General features: G+C 41.0%; 1 pseudogene; it reads right to left on the bottom strand.

The window, feature by feature from the left end:
* Positions 1–2346: 2346 nt before the first annotated feature.
* On the bottom strand, positions 2347–18351 carry LOC106602407 (uncharacterized; annotated as a pseudogene).
* Between the last annotated feature and the right edge of the window lie 159 nt (positions 18352–18510).

Here is an 18510-nt window from a genome sequence, read left to right as displayed (position 1 = left end):
GGTACCGGGGCATGATGTCTGGGTCTAAGAGGCTTCTGAACAGCTTCTGCCCCCAAGCCGTAAGACTCCTGAAAATCGAATCAAATGGCTACCCAGACTATTTGCATTGCCCCCCCACACACACTGCTGCTACTCTCTGTTATTATCTATGCATAGTCACTTTAATAACTCTACCTACATGTACATATTACCTCAATTACCTCGACACCGGTGCCCCCTCACATTGACTCTGTACCAGTACCCCCACAATTGTTATTTGCTGCTGCTCCTTTATTATTTGTTGTTCTTGTACCGGATTGCTAAGTCTAGAACCAAAAGGCTTCTCAACAGTTCTTACCCCCAAGCCATAAGACTCCTGAACAAGTAATCAAATGGCTACCCGGACAATTTGCATTGTCCCCAACCCCTCTTTCATGCTGCTGCTACTCTCTGTTTATCATATATGCATAGTCACTTTAACTATACATTCATGTACATTCTACCTCAATGAGCCCGACTAACCGGTGCCCCCGCACATTGGCTACCCAGACGATCTGCATTGTGTCCCGCCACCCACCAACCCCTCTTTTACGCTACTGCTACTCTGTGTTTATCATGAACTCAGCAAAAAAATAAACGTCCCTTTTTCAGGACCCTGTCTTTCAAAGATAATTCGTAGAAATCCAAATAACTTCACAGATCTTCATTGTAAAGGGTTTAAACACTGTATCCCATGCTTGTTCAATGAACCATAAACAATGAATGAACATGCACCTGTGGAACGGTCGTTAAGACACTAACAGCTTACAGACAGTTGGCAATTAAGGTCACAGTTATTAAAACTTAGGACACTAAAGAGGCCTTTCTACGGACTCTGAAAACACCAAAAGAAAGATGACCAGGGTCCCTGCTCATCTGCGTGAACGTGCCTTAGGCATGCTGCAAGGAGGCATGAGGACTGCAGATGTGGCCAGGGCAATAAATTGCAATGTCCGTACTGTGAGACGCCTAAGACAGCGCTACAGGTAGACAGGACAGACTGTTGATCGTCCTCGCAGTGGCAGACCACGTGTAACAACACCTGCACATGATCGGTACATCCAAACATCACACCTGCGGGACAGGTTCAGGATGGCAACAACAACTGCCCAATAGGCTGATAGAGGCTGGACTGAGGGCTTGTAGGCCTGTTGTAAGGCAGGTCCTCACCAGACATCACTGGTAACAACGTCACCTATGGGCAAAAACCCACCGTGGCTGGACCAGACAGGACTGACAAAAAGTGCTCTTCACTAACGAGTCACGGTTTTGTCTCACCGGGGGTGATGGTCGGAGTCGCGTTTATTGTTGAAGGAATGAGCGTTACACCGAGGCCTGTACTCTGGAGCGGGATCGATTTGGAGGTGGAGGGTCCGTCATGGTCGGTGTGTCACAGCATCATCGGACTGAGCTTGTTGTCATTGCAGGTAATCTCAACGTTGTGCGTTGCAGGGAAGACATCCTCCTCCCTCATGTGGTACCCTTCCTGCAGGCTCATCCTGACATGACCCTCCAGGATGACAATGCCACCAGCCATACTGCTCGTTCTGTGCGTGATTTCCTGCAAGACATGTCAGGGTTCTGCCATGGCCAACGAAGAGCCTGGATGAGGAGATGCACTGCAGTACTTAATGCAGCTAGTGGCCACACCAGGTACTGACTGTTACTTTTGATTTTGACAGCCCCTTTGTTCAGGGACATGTTATTCCATTTCTCTTAGTCACATGTCTGTGGAACTTGTTCAGTTTAGGTCTTAGTTGCTGAATCTTATGTTCATACAAATATTTACACGTTAAGTTTGCTGAAAATAAACAGTTGACAGTGAGAGGACGTTTTTTTTTGGCTGAGTTTTTATGCATAGACATTTTAACCATACCTACATATACATCCTACCTCAATTATCCCGACTAACCGGTGCCTGTATATAGCCTCACTGTTATTTCACTCTTTAATTACCGTTTTTATTTCTTTACTTATCTACCGTTTACCTAATACCTATTTTTTTTACTTAAAACTCAAACTGTTGGTTAGGGCCTGTAAGTAAGCATTTCACTGTAAAGTCTACACCTGTTGTATTCGGTGCATGTGACAAACTTTGATTGGATTTATCTCTTGCTTTTTTAGGGCATTTTCTTAACTGCATTGTTGATTAAGGGATTGTAAGTAAGCATTGTATTGGGCGCATGTGACAATGTTAACCACAATCAATCACATTTCTAACAATATGGAGCCATTGCAGTTTATTATTTTTAGAAATCCATGTGTTGATTCAATAATTACGTTTTGGATCGACTGAAATAATAACCCAGTCAGCACAGATTCTATTTTGTATTTAAGTACAATACTTTTATTCCACAAAATTATACATGTGACATGCATTGTAGAATAACTTTTCTCACTATGGTAACACTTTTCTATAAATCTGGTCCCCTCGCTTTGATAAAATTAATTTTAGAATGCTTTGAAAAAGGTTCAACATCTTTACTACTTAATGTCAAGAAAACATTCAATAAGGCACTATCATTTCCTCATAAAATACCAGAATCAAGCAGGACAAGGTTGTCACTCTATATGCAAAACCAACAGAATGAACTACAAACAAACTAGTACTTCATTACATTTCACTATTCATGGTGCACATTTTCTGCTGGTGTATTCTCAGGTAGCTCCTCACGAAGAACCTCTTCCCGCAGTGCGTACAGGTGAATAGCCTCTCCCGTGTGGACCTTCAGGTGCATCTTCAGATGGTGCTGGTGGGAGAACCTCTTTTCACACTGAGAGCAGGTGTAGGGTTTCTCCCCTGTGTGGACCCTCTGGTGCCTCTTCAGGCTGGAGGAGTGTGAAAAACTGGCCCTGCACAGGAGGCAGCTGAAAAGCTTCTCCCCTGTGTGAACTCTCTGGTGCCTCTTCAGGCTGGACAAGTGTGAAAAACTGGCCCGGCACAGGTGGCAGCCGAACGGTTTCTCTCCCGTGTGCATCCTCTGATGGATCTCCACCTGTTTAGAGAAACGAAAGACTTTCCCACAGAACAAACACGGGAAGCGCTTCTCTTTGCCACCAGATCTACTGATAGCATTACTACTACTGTCATTTGTCAATGCGCTGGTGTTGCCATTTAGTGTTGAGGCACTGGCATTGTCTGAGGTCTGGTTTAACATAAGGAGAGTGTGAGGAGGACGAAGGTCAGGGATTGTCTGTGTTGTCACAGGGTCCATGTTCCAGTTGATAGATCCTATAGAAGGCAGGTTGAAGGCAGCACCTGTTAGGGGGTTATCCTGAGGCGCCATCAATCTCTCTGAATCACAACTATAGGAGCAGGACGGAGCATCGCTAGCAGAGTCTGTTCTCATATGGACACCTCGTTCCCGCAGACCAAATCTACGCCTCGCCCTGGTCTCAGCCAGTCTGTTGTCATGGAGACTAAATTCAGATGTTGTTTTATGTTCCAATCTCTGTTTCTGGTTGTGGTTAACAGTGTTGTTCCCCAGCCCAGAGTTGAGGACGCTTTCCCATCCCCCGACATCCACTATGTCGCCTCTGGTCCTGACCTGCTCAGTGATGTCGTCCCCTGGGCCCTTAGCTATACCAGTCTGGGAATCCAAGATGGTCGCCCAGTCTCCTCTGTTAGCTTCCAGCCAACCACCTGCAGGAAGAGGTTACAAAATATATTTTATAAACATGGCAGAGAAAACTATATATGGAGTTTGTCAATTACCTGGTCAAGTTCATACGTTAGAATGTGTTTTTCTATGTAAACATAAGTTCTATTAATTTCATTTTATGAATGCAGAAAAAAAAACATTAGCCAGGTGCATAACTATTCCCATTGAAGATCTATTACTGTATGTAGGCTATATGTATTTCTCCCTTACCTTGCTCCCCCATCTTTAGTCCACTCAGCAGATCAATACTTTCTGGTCCATCTTCTATTGTCTCCTCTTTGACCAGCAGCAGATCAGGCTTCCCATCCTCCATGTCTACTGGCTGTAAGAGATACAGAATGAGAAGATGTTGAATCAAGAAATCTGATATGAGCACCTTCTAATTGGGAAATGAGGGATTGCTATGAGTACTATGTAAACATGTTAGTTGATTTGATTACTTGACACTCTTTAATTAATGGTTTGATAATTGAAAGGCATGGTCCCAAACTTAAGACCAAATTAACCAAGACCTGGGCATGTATCCGCAAACTGTCTCAGAGTATAAGTGCTGATTGAGGATCAGGTCCCCCACCTGTCTATATAGTCTTATTCATTATGATCTAAAATGCCAAACTGATCTGAGATCAGCACTCCTACTTTGTGGACAGGCCCTGACCTAGTATCATTAGGATGTTAGTTCATAGTGGGCTCACCTCAGTGTGTGTGGTCCTGTGCTGCTCAGCTGGTTCCTCTGTGGGTTCAGAGGGAGGTGTAGTCTGGTTGTCCTGCATGACCATGGTCCTCACAGGGTTCCCCAGACCCTCCTCACACCCCTCATCCTTCACCAGCAGCACCTCTGGACCCTCCTCCTTCTCCTGGAAGGGACAGGTGATACAAATTACAGACATACACTCCCTCAGGTACATACACACAGATAATAAACACACTTTCAACATGGAGGGCCCATACTTGCGAACATAAGCAACCACTTAAATGTAAACGGGTCCCTGGTACAAAATGTGTATTAGCCAATTAAAATCGTAACCAAATGCTAAATTGTAGCTGGTCCCATCAGACAACATGGCAAACGTTAGCCCTATGATAACCTCTCTGATTATATCCTGGCACAAGTTCTTCCAACTGCAAGTTCTGTTCATCAAAACAACTATCACGTGTATTTGACTGACTGGTCAAATTGCTCTCTGTGTAAATTGCCTAGTCCACATAATTGTGGCAAGTGTATTAATCTCACATTAGTAATTCCCCCTCATTGAAATGTAGATTTGCATATGTCTTAGTGTGTTGAAAAGGGACTTGCCTACAGCCAACAACTTGAAAATTAAGATTAAGAATTAATCGTTAAGCCTTGCACAAACACACTGCTATTGGCTAATAATCATATTGCATAGGTTATATTAAATGGACATAAGGGTACACAGTGTAGACCTACATGTTTACATGTCATTTGATAATCATCTGCCTTGTCACAAGCTAGGTTTCCATCCATTTGGCGACAGATTTTCATACGAATATTCAAAAATCCGCATAAAGAAAATATGCACATTTTCCAACCAATGGTGTTTCCACTAAACTAACTTGTATCAGATAAAAATCAGTGCGTGATGACATAGCACAAAATGTACTTTATCGCTTAAGTTTTCATGTACCTAATAAAAATCTAAAGTTCAATGCGTTTCCAACTCTACGGATAGTTTTGTCACAAACTGTTACGTTAAATAGCAAATGTGCCTACTGGTCTTGGCACGTGCGCTCTAGCCAACAGTTGGCAGATACAGTTCGGGTAGGCTAGTCTACATGATGAGATTATGATGGATAAGAGCGAGAATATTTGTATTTGTCAAATAGCGGTCAAGCATCGATCATCAAGTCACCAGAATAAGACTCGATATTTATTGGAAAGGCGCGTCAAACTCAACACTGTGCACTTTAACTCCCCTGTGAAGTTCATCATAACTTATTTCATCTGTAGACTAAAACCGCATGGTTTCCCGAGTCGTAGTGGGAGGACCATAAACCATAGTGTTGCGTGACTCCAAGTTTACTTCTATATGATGGTTATTATATCAATATTTACACAAAAGGCGTTTCCACCGCCATTTCTCACACAATACATTTTACCAACCCCAAAAGATCCCAGCATGTCGAAAGAACACATGATCTGTCTGCAATTATAACATTTTACCGACACTTCCTGTTTCCATCACAGCTGTCATTATTTTATTTGTATATACAGTATGACTTTACTCACATAAAAACTGTGGATGGAAACGTGGTTACATATGCATTATTTGACTCGAGGAGGATGAGCGTTAGTGTACAATAGGCTTATAGGTAGCATTCTCGTTATCATCCTACAGATAAGGCAGTATTGCAGTTCCTTTAAATATGTTTAATCGACAGTCTTAATGTAGGATGACACTTCGCTGTCATTAGTATATTCTTATGTAGGCTACACTTACATGCAGGCTAAGTATTATTATAAATCATCCACTTCGTCGCATGCGTTTTGAATCGAGCATCAAGGTCCTGCAGTGAACTGTTTTTTCCTAACAAAAAAGCTTGACGCGAGGGGGGGCTCATGGTGAAAGTGCACTACTGATTTAGAGTCGACCGCTTTAGCAGTGTGTGCTGCCTAGAAGTGATAATGGTAGCCTACATGACTTCTATTTGACAGTCTTTTTTTTTTACGATGTACGATAAACTTAAGCTGTAAGGACCTCTTGTGGATGGGTGTGTGTGGAACAGAAACAAAATCATGAATTTTGTCATATATGCCAAAACCGTGAAAATGTAGTCTAACATCAGTAGTAGCCAGTAACCTAGTCAATGATGCGTCAATGCAATATTGGCACACAACATTTTGTTACAGACCAACCAAAAAAAAAGTAAACCTTGAATTTGAAGGTTTAAAATATCCATCTAGTTGCCAGGGTTGACCTATTTGAAGAAATAATATTGGTTGGTGGATATAAAGTATTTGATAGGCTGATGAAGAATTTGTGACAGGATATAATCAGTGCTACCTGTTGAGGTTAGCATAGGGCCAACGTGTGCCATGTTATGGGACCAATTTAGCGTTTTGTCACGTGCAAGTAAATTCACGATTTTAATTGGCTAACATTTTGTGCCAGATAAGCAACCATGTAAATTTAAACGAGTTATGTTTGCACAGTGTTGTAAAAATTACCCAATTGTCATTCTTGAGTAAAAGTAAAGATACCTTAATAGAAAATGACTCAAGTAAAAGTCACCCGGTAAGATACTACTTGAGTAAAAGTATTTGGTTTTAAATATACTTAACCTGTCTGGGCTAGGGGGCAGTATTTTCACGGCCGGATGAAAAACGTACCCAATTTAAACAGGCTACTACACTGGCTCAGAAATTAGAATGTGCATAGTATTAGTAGATTTGGATAGAAAACACTCTGAAGTTTCAAAAACTGTTTGAATGGTGTCTGTGAGTATAACAGAACTCATATGGCAGGCAAAAACCTGAGAAAAAAATCCAACCAGGAAGTGGATTGTAGTTTTTCAAGCCTATTCAGTATACAGTGACTTAGGGTTCAATTTGCACTTCCTAAGGCTTCCACTAGATGTCAACAGTCTTTAGAACGTGTTTCAGGCTTTTGCAGTCAACAGAGAGCGAACAAGACCTCCTGGAGTCTGATGACAGAGAATGACAGGCCACAATTACACGCATTCACATGAGGTAGCTGTGTTCCATAATGTTTTTCAAGACATTGGAATCGTCCGGTTGGAATATTACTTAAGTTTTACGTTAAAAAGGCCCTAAAGATTGATGTTTTACAATATTTGACATGTTTCAACAAACGTAAATATAACTCTTTGTCGTGAAATTTTCGGCGCGCTTCCTACATTTGGAGTAGCTTACTGAACGCGCAAACAACGAGTTATTTGGACATAAATTATGGACTTTATCGAACAAAACAACATTTATTGTGGACCTGGGATTTCTGGAAGTGCCTTGTGATGAAGATCATCAAAGGTAAGTGAATATTTCTAATGCTATTTATGATTTTAGATGACTCCAAAATGGCGGGTATCTGTATTGCCTGGTGTATTTTTCTGAGCGCAGTACTCAGATTATTGCAAAGTATGCTTTCCCCGTGAAGCTTTTTTGAAATCTGTCACAGCGGTTGCATAAAGGAGATGTTCATCTATAATTCTTTGAGTAACAGTTTAATATTTTATCAACGTTTGAGTACTTTTGTAAATTGTTGTGCTGATTCACCAGAGGAATTGGAGGCAAAATATTTTCTGAACATCACGCGCCAATGTAAAATGCTGTTTTTGGATATAAATATGAACTTTATCGAACAAAACATACACGTATTGTGTAACAATGTCCTAGGAGTGTCATCTGATGAAGATCGTCAAAGGTTAGTGCTGTGTTTTGGGTTTTATTGACACATGTCCTTGCTTGGAAAATGGCTGTGTGATTATTTTTGTCTATGTACTCTAACATAATCTAATGTTTTGCTTTCACTGTAAAGCCTTTTTGAAAATCGGACAATGTGGTTACATCAAGGAGACATGTATCTGTAAAATAGTTGTATGTTTGAGAAAGCTGAATTATGACATTTTGTTGTTTTTGAATTTGCCGCCCTGATATTTCACTGGCTGTGTCCCGCATCCCACCTAGCCCATAGTTAAGTATCAAAAGTAAATGTAACTGCAAAAATAAAAGTATAAATCATTTCAAACTCCTTATATTAAGAAAACCAAATTAGATAAATGTTATTGGTTTTTAATCTACAGATAGCCAGGGGCACACTCCAACATCATTTACAAATGAAGCATGTGTGTTTAGTGAGTCCGCCAGGTCAGAGGCAGTAGGGATGACCAGGGATGTTCTCTTGATAAGTGTGTGAATTTGACCATTTTCTTCTCATGCTAAGCATTCAAAATGTAACAAGTATTTTTGAGTGTATGAAGTAAAAAGTACATAATTTTCCTTAGGAATGTAGTGAAGTAAAAGTTGTCAAAAATATAAATAGTAAAGTACAGATAATGCCCCCAAAAATACTTAAACTCTCTAGGGTAGGGGGCAGTATTTTCACATCCGGATAAAAAACGTACCCGATTTAATCTGGTTATTACTCCTGCCCAGAAACTAGAATATGCATATAATTGGTTGATTTGGATAGAAAACACCCTAAAGTTTCTAAAACTGTTTGAATGGTGTCTGTGAGTATAACAGAACTCATATGGCAGGCCAAAACCTGAGAAGATTCTGTACAGGAAGTGCCCTCTCTGACCATTTCTTGGCCTTCTATAGCCTCTTTATTGAAAACAAAAGATCTCTGCTGTAACGTGACATTTTCTAAGACTCCCATAAGCTCTCAGAACGCGCCAGAACATTGAATGATGACTCTGCAGTCCCTGGCTGAAAAACAGTAGCGCATTTGGATAGAGGTCGATCTGAGAACAATGAAACGGGGGCGCGCATGCACGTGAAGAGTCCATTTTCTTCTTTGAGTCTTTGAACGAAAACGACGTCTCCCGGTCGGAATATTATCGCTATTTTACGAGAAAAATCGCATAAAAATTTATTTTAAACAGCGTTTGACATGCTTCGAAGTACGGTAATGGAATAGTTTGAATTTTTTTGTCACAACATGCGTCCGCGCGTCACCGTTCGGATAGTGTCTTGAACGCAAAAACAAAACAGAGGATATTTGAACATAACTATGGATTATTTTGAACCAAAACAACATTTGTGGATGAAGTAGAAGTCCTGGGAGTGCATTCTGACAAAGAACAGCAAAGGTAATCCAATTTTTCTTATAGTAATTCTGAGTTTAGTGAACGCCAAACTTGGTGGGTGTCAAATTAGCTAGCCCGTGATGGCGGAGCTATCTACTCAGAATATTGCAAAATGTGCTCTTACCGAAAAGCTATTTTAAAATCTGACACCGCGATTGCATAAAGGAGTTCTGTATCTATAATTCTTAAAATAATTGTTATGTTCTTTGTGAACGTTTATCGTGAGTAATTTAGTAAATTCACCGGAAGTTTTCGGTATGTTTGCTAGTTCTGCACGTCACATGCTAATGTAAAAAGCTGTTTTTTTATATAAATATGAACTTGATTGAACAAAACATGCATGTATTGTTTAACATAATGTCCTAGGAGTGTCATCTGATGAAGATTATCAAAGGTTAGTGCTGCATTTAGCTGTGGTTTGGGTTTATGTGACATTATATGCTAGCTTGAAAAATGGGTCTGTGATTATTTCTGGCTGGGTACTCTCCTGACATAATCTAATGTTTTGCTTTCATTGTAAAGCCTTTTTGAAACCGGACAATGTGGTTAGATTAACGAGAGTCTTGTCTTTAAAATGGTGGAAAATAGTCATATGTTTGAGAAATTGAAGTAATAGCATTTTTAAGGTTTTTGAATATCGCGCCACTCGATTCCACTGGCTGTTGACTAGGTGGGACGATTTCGTCCCACATACCCGAGAGAGGTTAAGTAGTACTTGAAAGTATTTTTACATACATGAAGGGAACATTTCGGCATTTGCTGTATGATTAGTGAGAAAGTCCATATTGCAAATGTACGGTCCCTTACTAGATGTCCGCGAACGTTTGTTAAATTCGTGGAAGGCGTCGGGCCGTGCACCGGGGCCGGATCTTCCGGGAAGTCATCGAACGGAGTCTCTCGGACATTCGGTTTCCATTTTATAAAATGTTCAAATTTTGGTCATTTCTCACCTGTCCCGGATTATACCACAGGAGGGCGAATGGAATCATATTGCAAATGTAACAAACATCACCAATCACGACGTAGCCTTTTCTCCTAAATGGAAAAGACTTTAAAGACGAAACTTGGCGAGCATTGGTTTGGCATAATGGGCAGTTGGCCCCGAACAAGATGGAGTCGAGGCCTCAACGCTTTTTGAGTTAAGGCCATTTTTCTGGGATTAAAAGTCAAAAATTAAAATAGAGCGCTAATTTCACCGCTTCATGTCAAAGTACATGAGCCTACGGTGTCAGGAAAAAAAGAACCAGACATTTATCTATCGTCATTTAAGGGTTAAAAAAGTCACATCTTTCCAAAACTGCATATGTGTGACCATGTGGCATTAACCCTTAGCCTGTTGAGGGTAGGGGGCAGTATTGACACGGCTGGATAAAAAAACGTACCCGATTTAATCTGGTTACTATTCCTGCCCAGTAACTAGAATATGCATATAATTATTGGCTTTGGATAGAAAACACCCTAAAGTTTCTAAAACTGTTTGAATGGTGTCTGTGAGTATAACAGAACTCAAATGGCAGGTCAAAACCTGAGAGATTCCTTTACAGGAAGTGGCCTGTCTGACCATTTACTGTCTTTCTTTGACATCTCTTTCCAAAACTTAGGATCTCTGTGGTAACGTGACACTTCCCACGGCTCCAATAGGCTCTCAGAGCCCGGGAAAAACCTGAATGTCGTCATTCCAGCCCCAGGCTGAAACACATTATCGCCTTTCTCAAGTGGCCGATCAAGGGACAGTGGGCTTAGGCGCGTGCACTGGCCACCCCCGTCTTTGTGTTTTTTCCTCTGTTTACCAAAAAGGAGATTCCCGGCCGGAATATTATCGCTTTTTTACGAGATAAATTGCATAAAAATTGATTTTAAACAGCGGTTGACATGCTTCGAAGTACGGTAATGGAATATTTAGATTTTTTTTGTCACGAATTGCGCCATGCTCGTAACCCTGATTTACCCTTTAGGATAGTGTCTGGAACGCACAAACAAAACGGCGCTATTTGGATATAACGATGGATTATTTGGGACCAAACCAACATTGTTATTGAAGTAGAAGTCCTGGGAGTGCATTCTGACGAAGACAACAAAGGTAATAACATTTTTGTTATAGTAAATCTGATTTTGGTGAAGGCTAAACTTGCCGGGTGTCTAAATAGCTAGCCCGTGATGGCTGGGCTATGTACTTAGAATATTGCAAAATGTGCTTTCACCAAAAAGCTATTTTAAAATCGGACATATCGAGTGCATAGAGGAGTTCTGTATCTATAATTCTTAAAATAATTGTTATGCTTTTTGTGAACGTTTATCGTGAGTAATTTAGTAAATTGTTAGTAAATTCCCCGGAAGTTTGCGGGAGGTATGCTAGTTCTGAAAGTCACATGCTAATGTAAAAAGCTGCTTTTTTTATATAAATATGAACTTGATTGAACAAAACATGCATGTATTGTATAACATAATGTCCTAGGGTTGTCATCTGATGAAGATCATCAAAGGTTAGTGCTGCATTTAGCTGTCTTCTTGGTTTTTGTGACATATGCTAGCTTGAAAAATGGGTGTCTGATTATTTCTGGCTGGGTACTCTTTAAATAGCTGTAAAATAGTCATATGTTTGAGAAATTGAAGTAATAGGATTTTTAAGGTATTTGAAAATCGCGCCACTGGATTACACTGGCTGTTGCGTAGGTGGGACGAATTCGTCCCGCCTAGCCCAGAGAGGTTAACAGTTAAAAGAAGGTGTTTGCATCAACATTTTTAATGACTTTTCTCCCCATAGGAATACATTGCCTATTCCCCTAAATTCAACCTGAAACTTATGTGGGTTATGAATGCCTTATGAACCTGTCTTCGATGACATACCATCAGGCCACTATGAGGTCTACCTGTGTCGATTCTAAGCTTCCTGGAACAACCGGAAGTGGTTAAAAACATCCTAAAGGTGTTTTTCTATAACCTGCCTGCAGATTGTGAAAATCACTGCATTCAACCCTATGTAGATCAGTCAATTCTTAATGTAAAGACTTTAAACTCAGGATTCTGTAATAGCATACCCCAATCAGGATATGTGTTTACTTATAGCTTCCTGTGCCAACCGGAAGTGCCTTAAATATGGGTCACAGGGGCTGTTTCGAAGGGTTAAAAAAGTCAGATCATTTCAAAACTTCATATGTGTGACTAGGTAACCCTCATGAACTGTAAATCAGTCATTTATCCCATCAGATTTGCACACAAAAAATAACACACACACAGCTAGGACATAGTGACAGTGTGGGGCTTAGACATACAGTGCCTGCAATGGTTACCTTCATTCAAACGATTCAAGAACCGTCAGATCTAGAACTCTGAAACTTTAGAAACCTGTTATAGAGCTCAAGTCGACAGTGCACGGTGAGTTATGTGGCTCTAGAAGGTTCTCAGACCGAGAAACAGCCTCGTACATTTGCAATATGTTCAATTCATTTTGACCATCACGAAAATGGCGACATTTAGAAATGTCCCAGAGTCGCAAGACTAGGTGCATTGAAACCGCCTCGGCCCATAGAGACGGACCCCAACGTTTCTGTCCAATAGCTCATTCAAGGACCCCATAGCATCGCCCGGAAAAAATGGATTTTCAGCACCAAATTAAGGTTGTTGCTCGGGCACCGAATGACCTATCGAGCCGAAACTTGGGATTTGGGGTTGCCTCAAATAGGCCTACACATAATGTCAGAGCTGGATCCGCAGCTAGAACGCAACTACGTGCTTTATGTTTTTTTATGGTTAAAACTGAAGGTGCTGTGAATTATGGGCCTGCTCTGATATATGTGATAGTTGGCTTCTAAACGAGTTGGAAAAAGTGGATTTGGTGTCAGATGGTATCAGTTTGGTGTCAGAATGACATCTAATTGACTGATGGACGCTGACTTGCTGGGTGATGAGCGATGGAGAGGAACCAGTCACTGCCCGGCCATCCCGAGTTCATCGGGCCAGTCAATTATGCATTTCTGCAGTATTTTTGAGCATGTCAAATTTGTGATGGTAAATGCCCATTGAAAAATATTGCAACAAATTGTGCATTTGCAATATGATTCAATAGTGAAAAACATCACCAAATGGACATGATGAAAACACCACAACGAGCGATGGAGAGGAACCACAGTCACTGCCCGGCCATCCTGAGTTCATCGGGCCAGTCAATTTTGCATTTCTGCAGTATTTTTGAGCATGTCAAATTCGTGATGGTAATAGTCATTTTGGACGTTTTTCAGAAAATCTTTAAAAAACAACAGAGTCCCACTTCTCCCTCATCATACATGACAAATAGACCATCTAGGTTGATTCATGGCTTAACATAGGGCTATATATCATTTGGGCAGTATAAATGCCATTTGGACATGGTTCACTGACTTTTGGGTTTGGAAACTGACTTCCTATGATCGTACATGGCAAATGGACAAACATCCTAATTTGGCACATTCAATACTTTCATACTGTCAATGTATAATTGACAAAAAAAGAATTGGACATTTCATTTGGACATTTCTTATGGCATTTGGCAAAAAAAAGAAAAAAATCACTTGACTTCCTATGAAATTGCAAATGGACAAAACATATGCCTTATGTACAAGCAAAAACAACCCAAAAAATGATGTCAATAAAATGTCAAAAGTATGTTCATACAGCTCTTATAAATGTGTAATTGACAACAACAAAAAAAAAAAAATCTTAAGAATTTCGAAAAACGGTCCAGAAAGCACTTTAAGGGGTTGATAAGTTTTCGAAAAAAATGTTTTTCAAAATTTGACTCTTGGGTCTTGACTTGTGTTACATTTGCAATAAGAAAATTCACTGTGGAGAGCGCTCGCCATCTATTGGATATTTGCTGTGATTTGGCACATTCAATACTTTCATACATGTATAATTGACAAAAAAAGAATTGGACATTTCATTTGGACATTTCTAATGGCATTTGGCAAAAAAAAAAAAAAAGTCACTTTTGACTTCCTATGAAATCATATTCCAAATGCACAAAACATATGCCTTATGCACAAGCAAAAACAACCCAAAAAATTGTCAATAAAATATGTCAAAAGTATGTTCATAAAGCTCTTATACATGTGTAATTGACAAAAAAAGTCTAAAATTAATCAAATTTTTCGAAAAACAGTCCAGAAAGCACTTTAAGGGGGTGATAATTTTTCATTTTTTTCAAAATTTGACTATTGGGGGTTGACTTGTGTTACATTCGCAATAAGAAAATCCACGGTGGAGCGCGCTCGCCATCTATAGGATTTTTGGGGTGTGACACTTGGCATTTGCCATATGATTTGGATGAATGTGGACCAAATTGGGTGGTATTGGCATTAGGGTGTATGATTCATGCGGTGCCAATATGTCCCCATTTATTTTTGTCCATTTCATGGGGGTCTTCCCTTACATTAGTACTTTATAACCCCTGTGTTTGCAAGTATTGACCCAGAGTGTTAACCCATCCCCACTACACTTGAGTCCTATACTGTAGTTACAATAGGACTTAATTGTTGTTAAATCCATCATGGTGGACATAAATAGGTTGTGGGTTCAAATAAGTCAACTATGATAAGTCAAAAGTTATCAGACAAACATGACTAACTATTTTGACATGTACAGTAGATCTTTGTTAGTGTGTGGGTATGTGCAGTTATATTTAGTAAGTGTATATTGGTTATAAAGTGCGGTTGGGTATATGCAGAATAGGGTGAGATCAGATGTGATGTATATTAAGGAGTCTCAATGAAAGTCTTAAAATGAAAAGTTCAACTGTGTTTATTAAACATGAACAAGTTGTAAATAAATCATATGAAAACCACACATGCACATCTCAACTAAAGATTTGCATAAACTTGATAAACTGCATTAATTTCCTCATTCAAATTGTCTTGAGAGAAAAAATTTAGTTGAATGGAAGTAATGAAACAGGCACTTGTGAACATCATATAGCCTACACAGTACAAACACATTATGTAACAGACTTTTTAGGCTTATACACTGAATGTACAAACATTAGGAACACCTGTTCTTTCCGTGACATAGCTAGTGTTTCCATTAACTTGTCAAGTAATTTTTTTGGTCGACATTTAGAATGTTAGCATAGAAAATAGATGCAACAACTGCCTGCTAGGGTGCGTTTCCATTTAACTATCTTGTGTCAATAAAAACAGCTGGACCTAATCTCACACCTAAATTATTATTTAAAAAATTTAAAAATCGTTAAAACCTACAGTGTCAAATAAAAATGTGGTTGAAGTGTTTCCATTACCCATTTAGGCAAATTGCGCATTAACAAATTGGCGACACCTGTTTCATGTCTCGGGTAGTCTACGAAAGCCCACATGGATGGAAGGCAATAATTGACTCATATTTGCCATATACTAATAACACTCATGTGCCAATGTATAATCGCGGTCCGTGCCATGGTGAAACTTGCACTCTTGTAGACCTGAAATAATTGGAAGGTGAAACTTGCAGCCAACCAGAAAAGCAAGGTGAAACAATTCAGGCATTTTTGAAAATCAGGACAATCCTTGTCCTGCAAAGAAACATTTTTACACAGTGTAATCCATGCCCTGAAGAATTGTGGCAGTTCTGAGGGTAGAAGCAGTAATTATGCTGGTGTATCCTGAGGTAGCTCCTCTCTGAGAAACTCTTCCCACAGTGCGTACAGGTGAACGGCCTCTCTCCCATGTGGATCTTCAGGTGCATCTTCAGTTGGTGCTGGTGGGAGAACCTCTTCTCACACTGGGGGCAGATGTAGGGTTCTCCCCTGTGTGGACCCTCTGATGCCTCTTCAGGTTGAATGAGTGTGAGAAACTGGCCTGGCACAGGTGGCAGCCAAATGGTTTTTCCCCCGTGTGGACCTTCTGGTGTCTCTTCAGGTCACTAGCCTGGGCAAAGCACATGTGACACTGGGTACAGCTGAAAGGTTTCACCCCTGTGTGGACCCTCTGGTGGATCTCTACCTTCTGGGGGCTGCTGAAGCCTTTGTTACAGAACATGCAGAGGAACCGTTTATCTTTACTATTGCCTGATGTTGCTGCCCCTCCCTGCGCTTGGGCTCCAGCCCTGCTGTTTGAGTTCAATACCTGATTGAAAAGGACACGACCGTGTGAATCGGAAGGCCCCATCAACATACACACTGGGTCGCGATCCCTGCACACGTGTAACGGGGAGTGGGTCGTAACGTTTGGATTTGCCTCTAAGCTTTCGTTGTAATCTAAGAAATCTCTGCCCTGTGAGTGTCCGTCTCCTAGGTGATTATTTGCATTCCATGTGGGAGGAACGTCACCCTCCACTTTCACAGTCACTTCATCTACGACCAGACCTTCCTCTTTCTTATCTAGGCGCCCTTCAGAGTATACACTACTACTGTACCGGTTCCAGTCCCCTCTAGACAGATCAGTGTGTCTCTCTAAACCCAAGGGCATGTTGCCAGGGTCCATCTCTGTAGTGTAAGAACAGGACGGATCACTGACAGTCTCTAACGCGTCACCTGAGTCCTGATGGGAATGTACAGTCCTCGGGCTACCATAAAGTAAATACTCAGAGCCGGGAGCAGGAGGACAGCCCAGTCTCCCCAACCCCAGTCTCTCTGGGTCTGACCTGTGGTCAGGTACTGTGTGTAAAAGCCTTTGTGTTACAGTTAAAGTCTCTGACTTGAGGATGGCGTTTGGCATTCCACTGACCTCCGTAATGCTGCGTCGGGTCCCGGGTTGAGGCGCAGCGGCGGTGGATAGGTCCTCTGTGGCTACAGGGGGCGCCACTCCAGATGTTGCTCCAGTCTGGATGTCTCTGCTGTGCTGTGGGTCCTCTGCTTCAGTCCTCTCCTGCTTGACCAGAGACAATCCTCCAGGACCTGCAGCCTCTGCAGACTAACACAAGAAGAGAGGAGGTTATTACCGGTACATGAGTTTAATTGGATAACAATGTAGTAAGGAAGTCTCACAAGCTCCTCTATGGCAGATAAATGAGGATGTTACATGTAAGGAAGTGAATAGCTGAGGGGAGCCCTTCTGAAATAAACTGGCCACATTTGATGTACTGTAATTTTTATTTAATACTATTACACTAACCTCTATCACGATAACTTCCTGGGTTGAGGTTCCACTCCCCTCATCAACAGTGATTGTTTCGTCATCACTCCATGTATTGTGTCGCGCTGGCTTCACAAAGCTCTTGTGGCCTCCAGTGAGATGTCCTTCACCTGAGAGTGATTGGGGAAAAATAGGTGGTTAGGTACTGTCAATGCTAGATTGTACACTATTGACACTGCATGTTAGGTAACACTTCTAATAACTTCTTGAAAGATAACTAAGTTGTAATCAGGGGAATTATTGCATACTATCTAAACATGCGCAGAGGGGAACGGGGCAAAATGTACCTCTTGCCATTCCTCTGTATCGGTCGAGGATCTTGACACTACTGGGACGACTAGCAATGACGCGTTCTCTGATAGTCCTCTCTGCGCGCTCCCGTGCTACCTTCAATTCTAGTAGCTGTAGTTTCCTCCGCAATGCCCTGTTTTCATTTTGGCTTTGAGAAATTTCCAAACGAAACACTGCATAATCGTCGTCTACGAGTTTACAGATCTCTGCCACGGCTGCATTAGCTAGCACCTCCATAATGGAGGCCATTTGAGTGTGAAAACCCATAGCCATTGTTAGCTAGCTGACGTTAGAAGCTATCTAGCGTTACCTAAATAACGTAACATCTATCAACCAAGTCCTGTGTTAATAAATGTCTAAATAACAATAATAAAAACGCTATCGTGAAAATTGTTCTTAGTCACCGTTTACTTCCCTTCCACACGGATGAGATATGATTTCATTGGCGGGCGTCTTGGGGCGTGATTAAATGAAGAAAAGAGTGCGGGTTGCTCTTTGAACTACGGTAATGCTAATTATATTATAAATTAGACCTTCTGCACAACGTAGCAACGCCCACTTCCTACCCGATACATAGCTTACTGTCAGCCTTATTTTAGCCATACTAGTCTCTTAGTCGCTCGTTTTATCATTACCTCAGTATATTAATC

The sequence above is a fragment of the Salmo salar genome, chromosome ssa04 (genome assembly GCF_905237065.1).
Source record: "Salmo salar chromosome ssa04, Ssal_v3.1, whole genome shotgun sequence".
NCBI classification, from domain to species: Eukaryota; Metazoa; Chordata; class Actinopteri; order Salmoniformes; family Salmonidae; genus Salmo; species Salmo salar.
The sequence above is the reverse complement of the archived record's forward strand: the minus strand, read 5'-3'. Positions and strand labels throughout refer to the sequence as shown.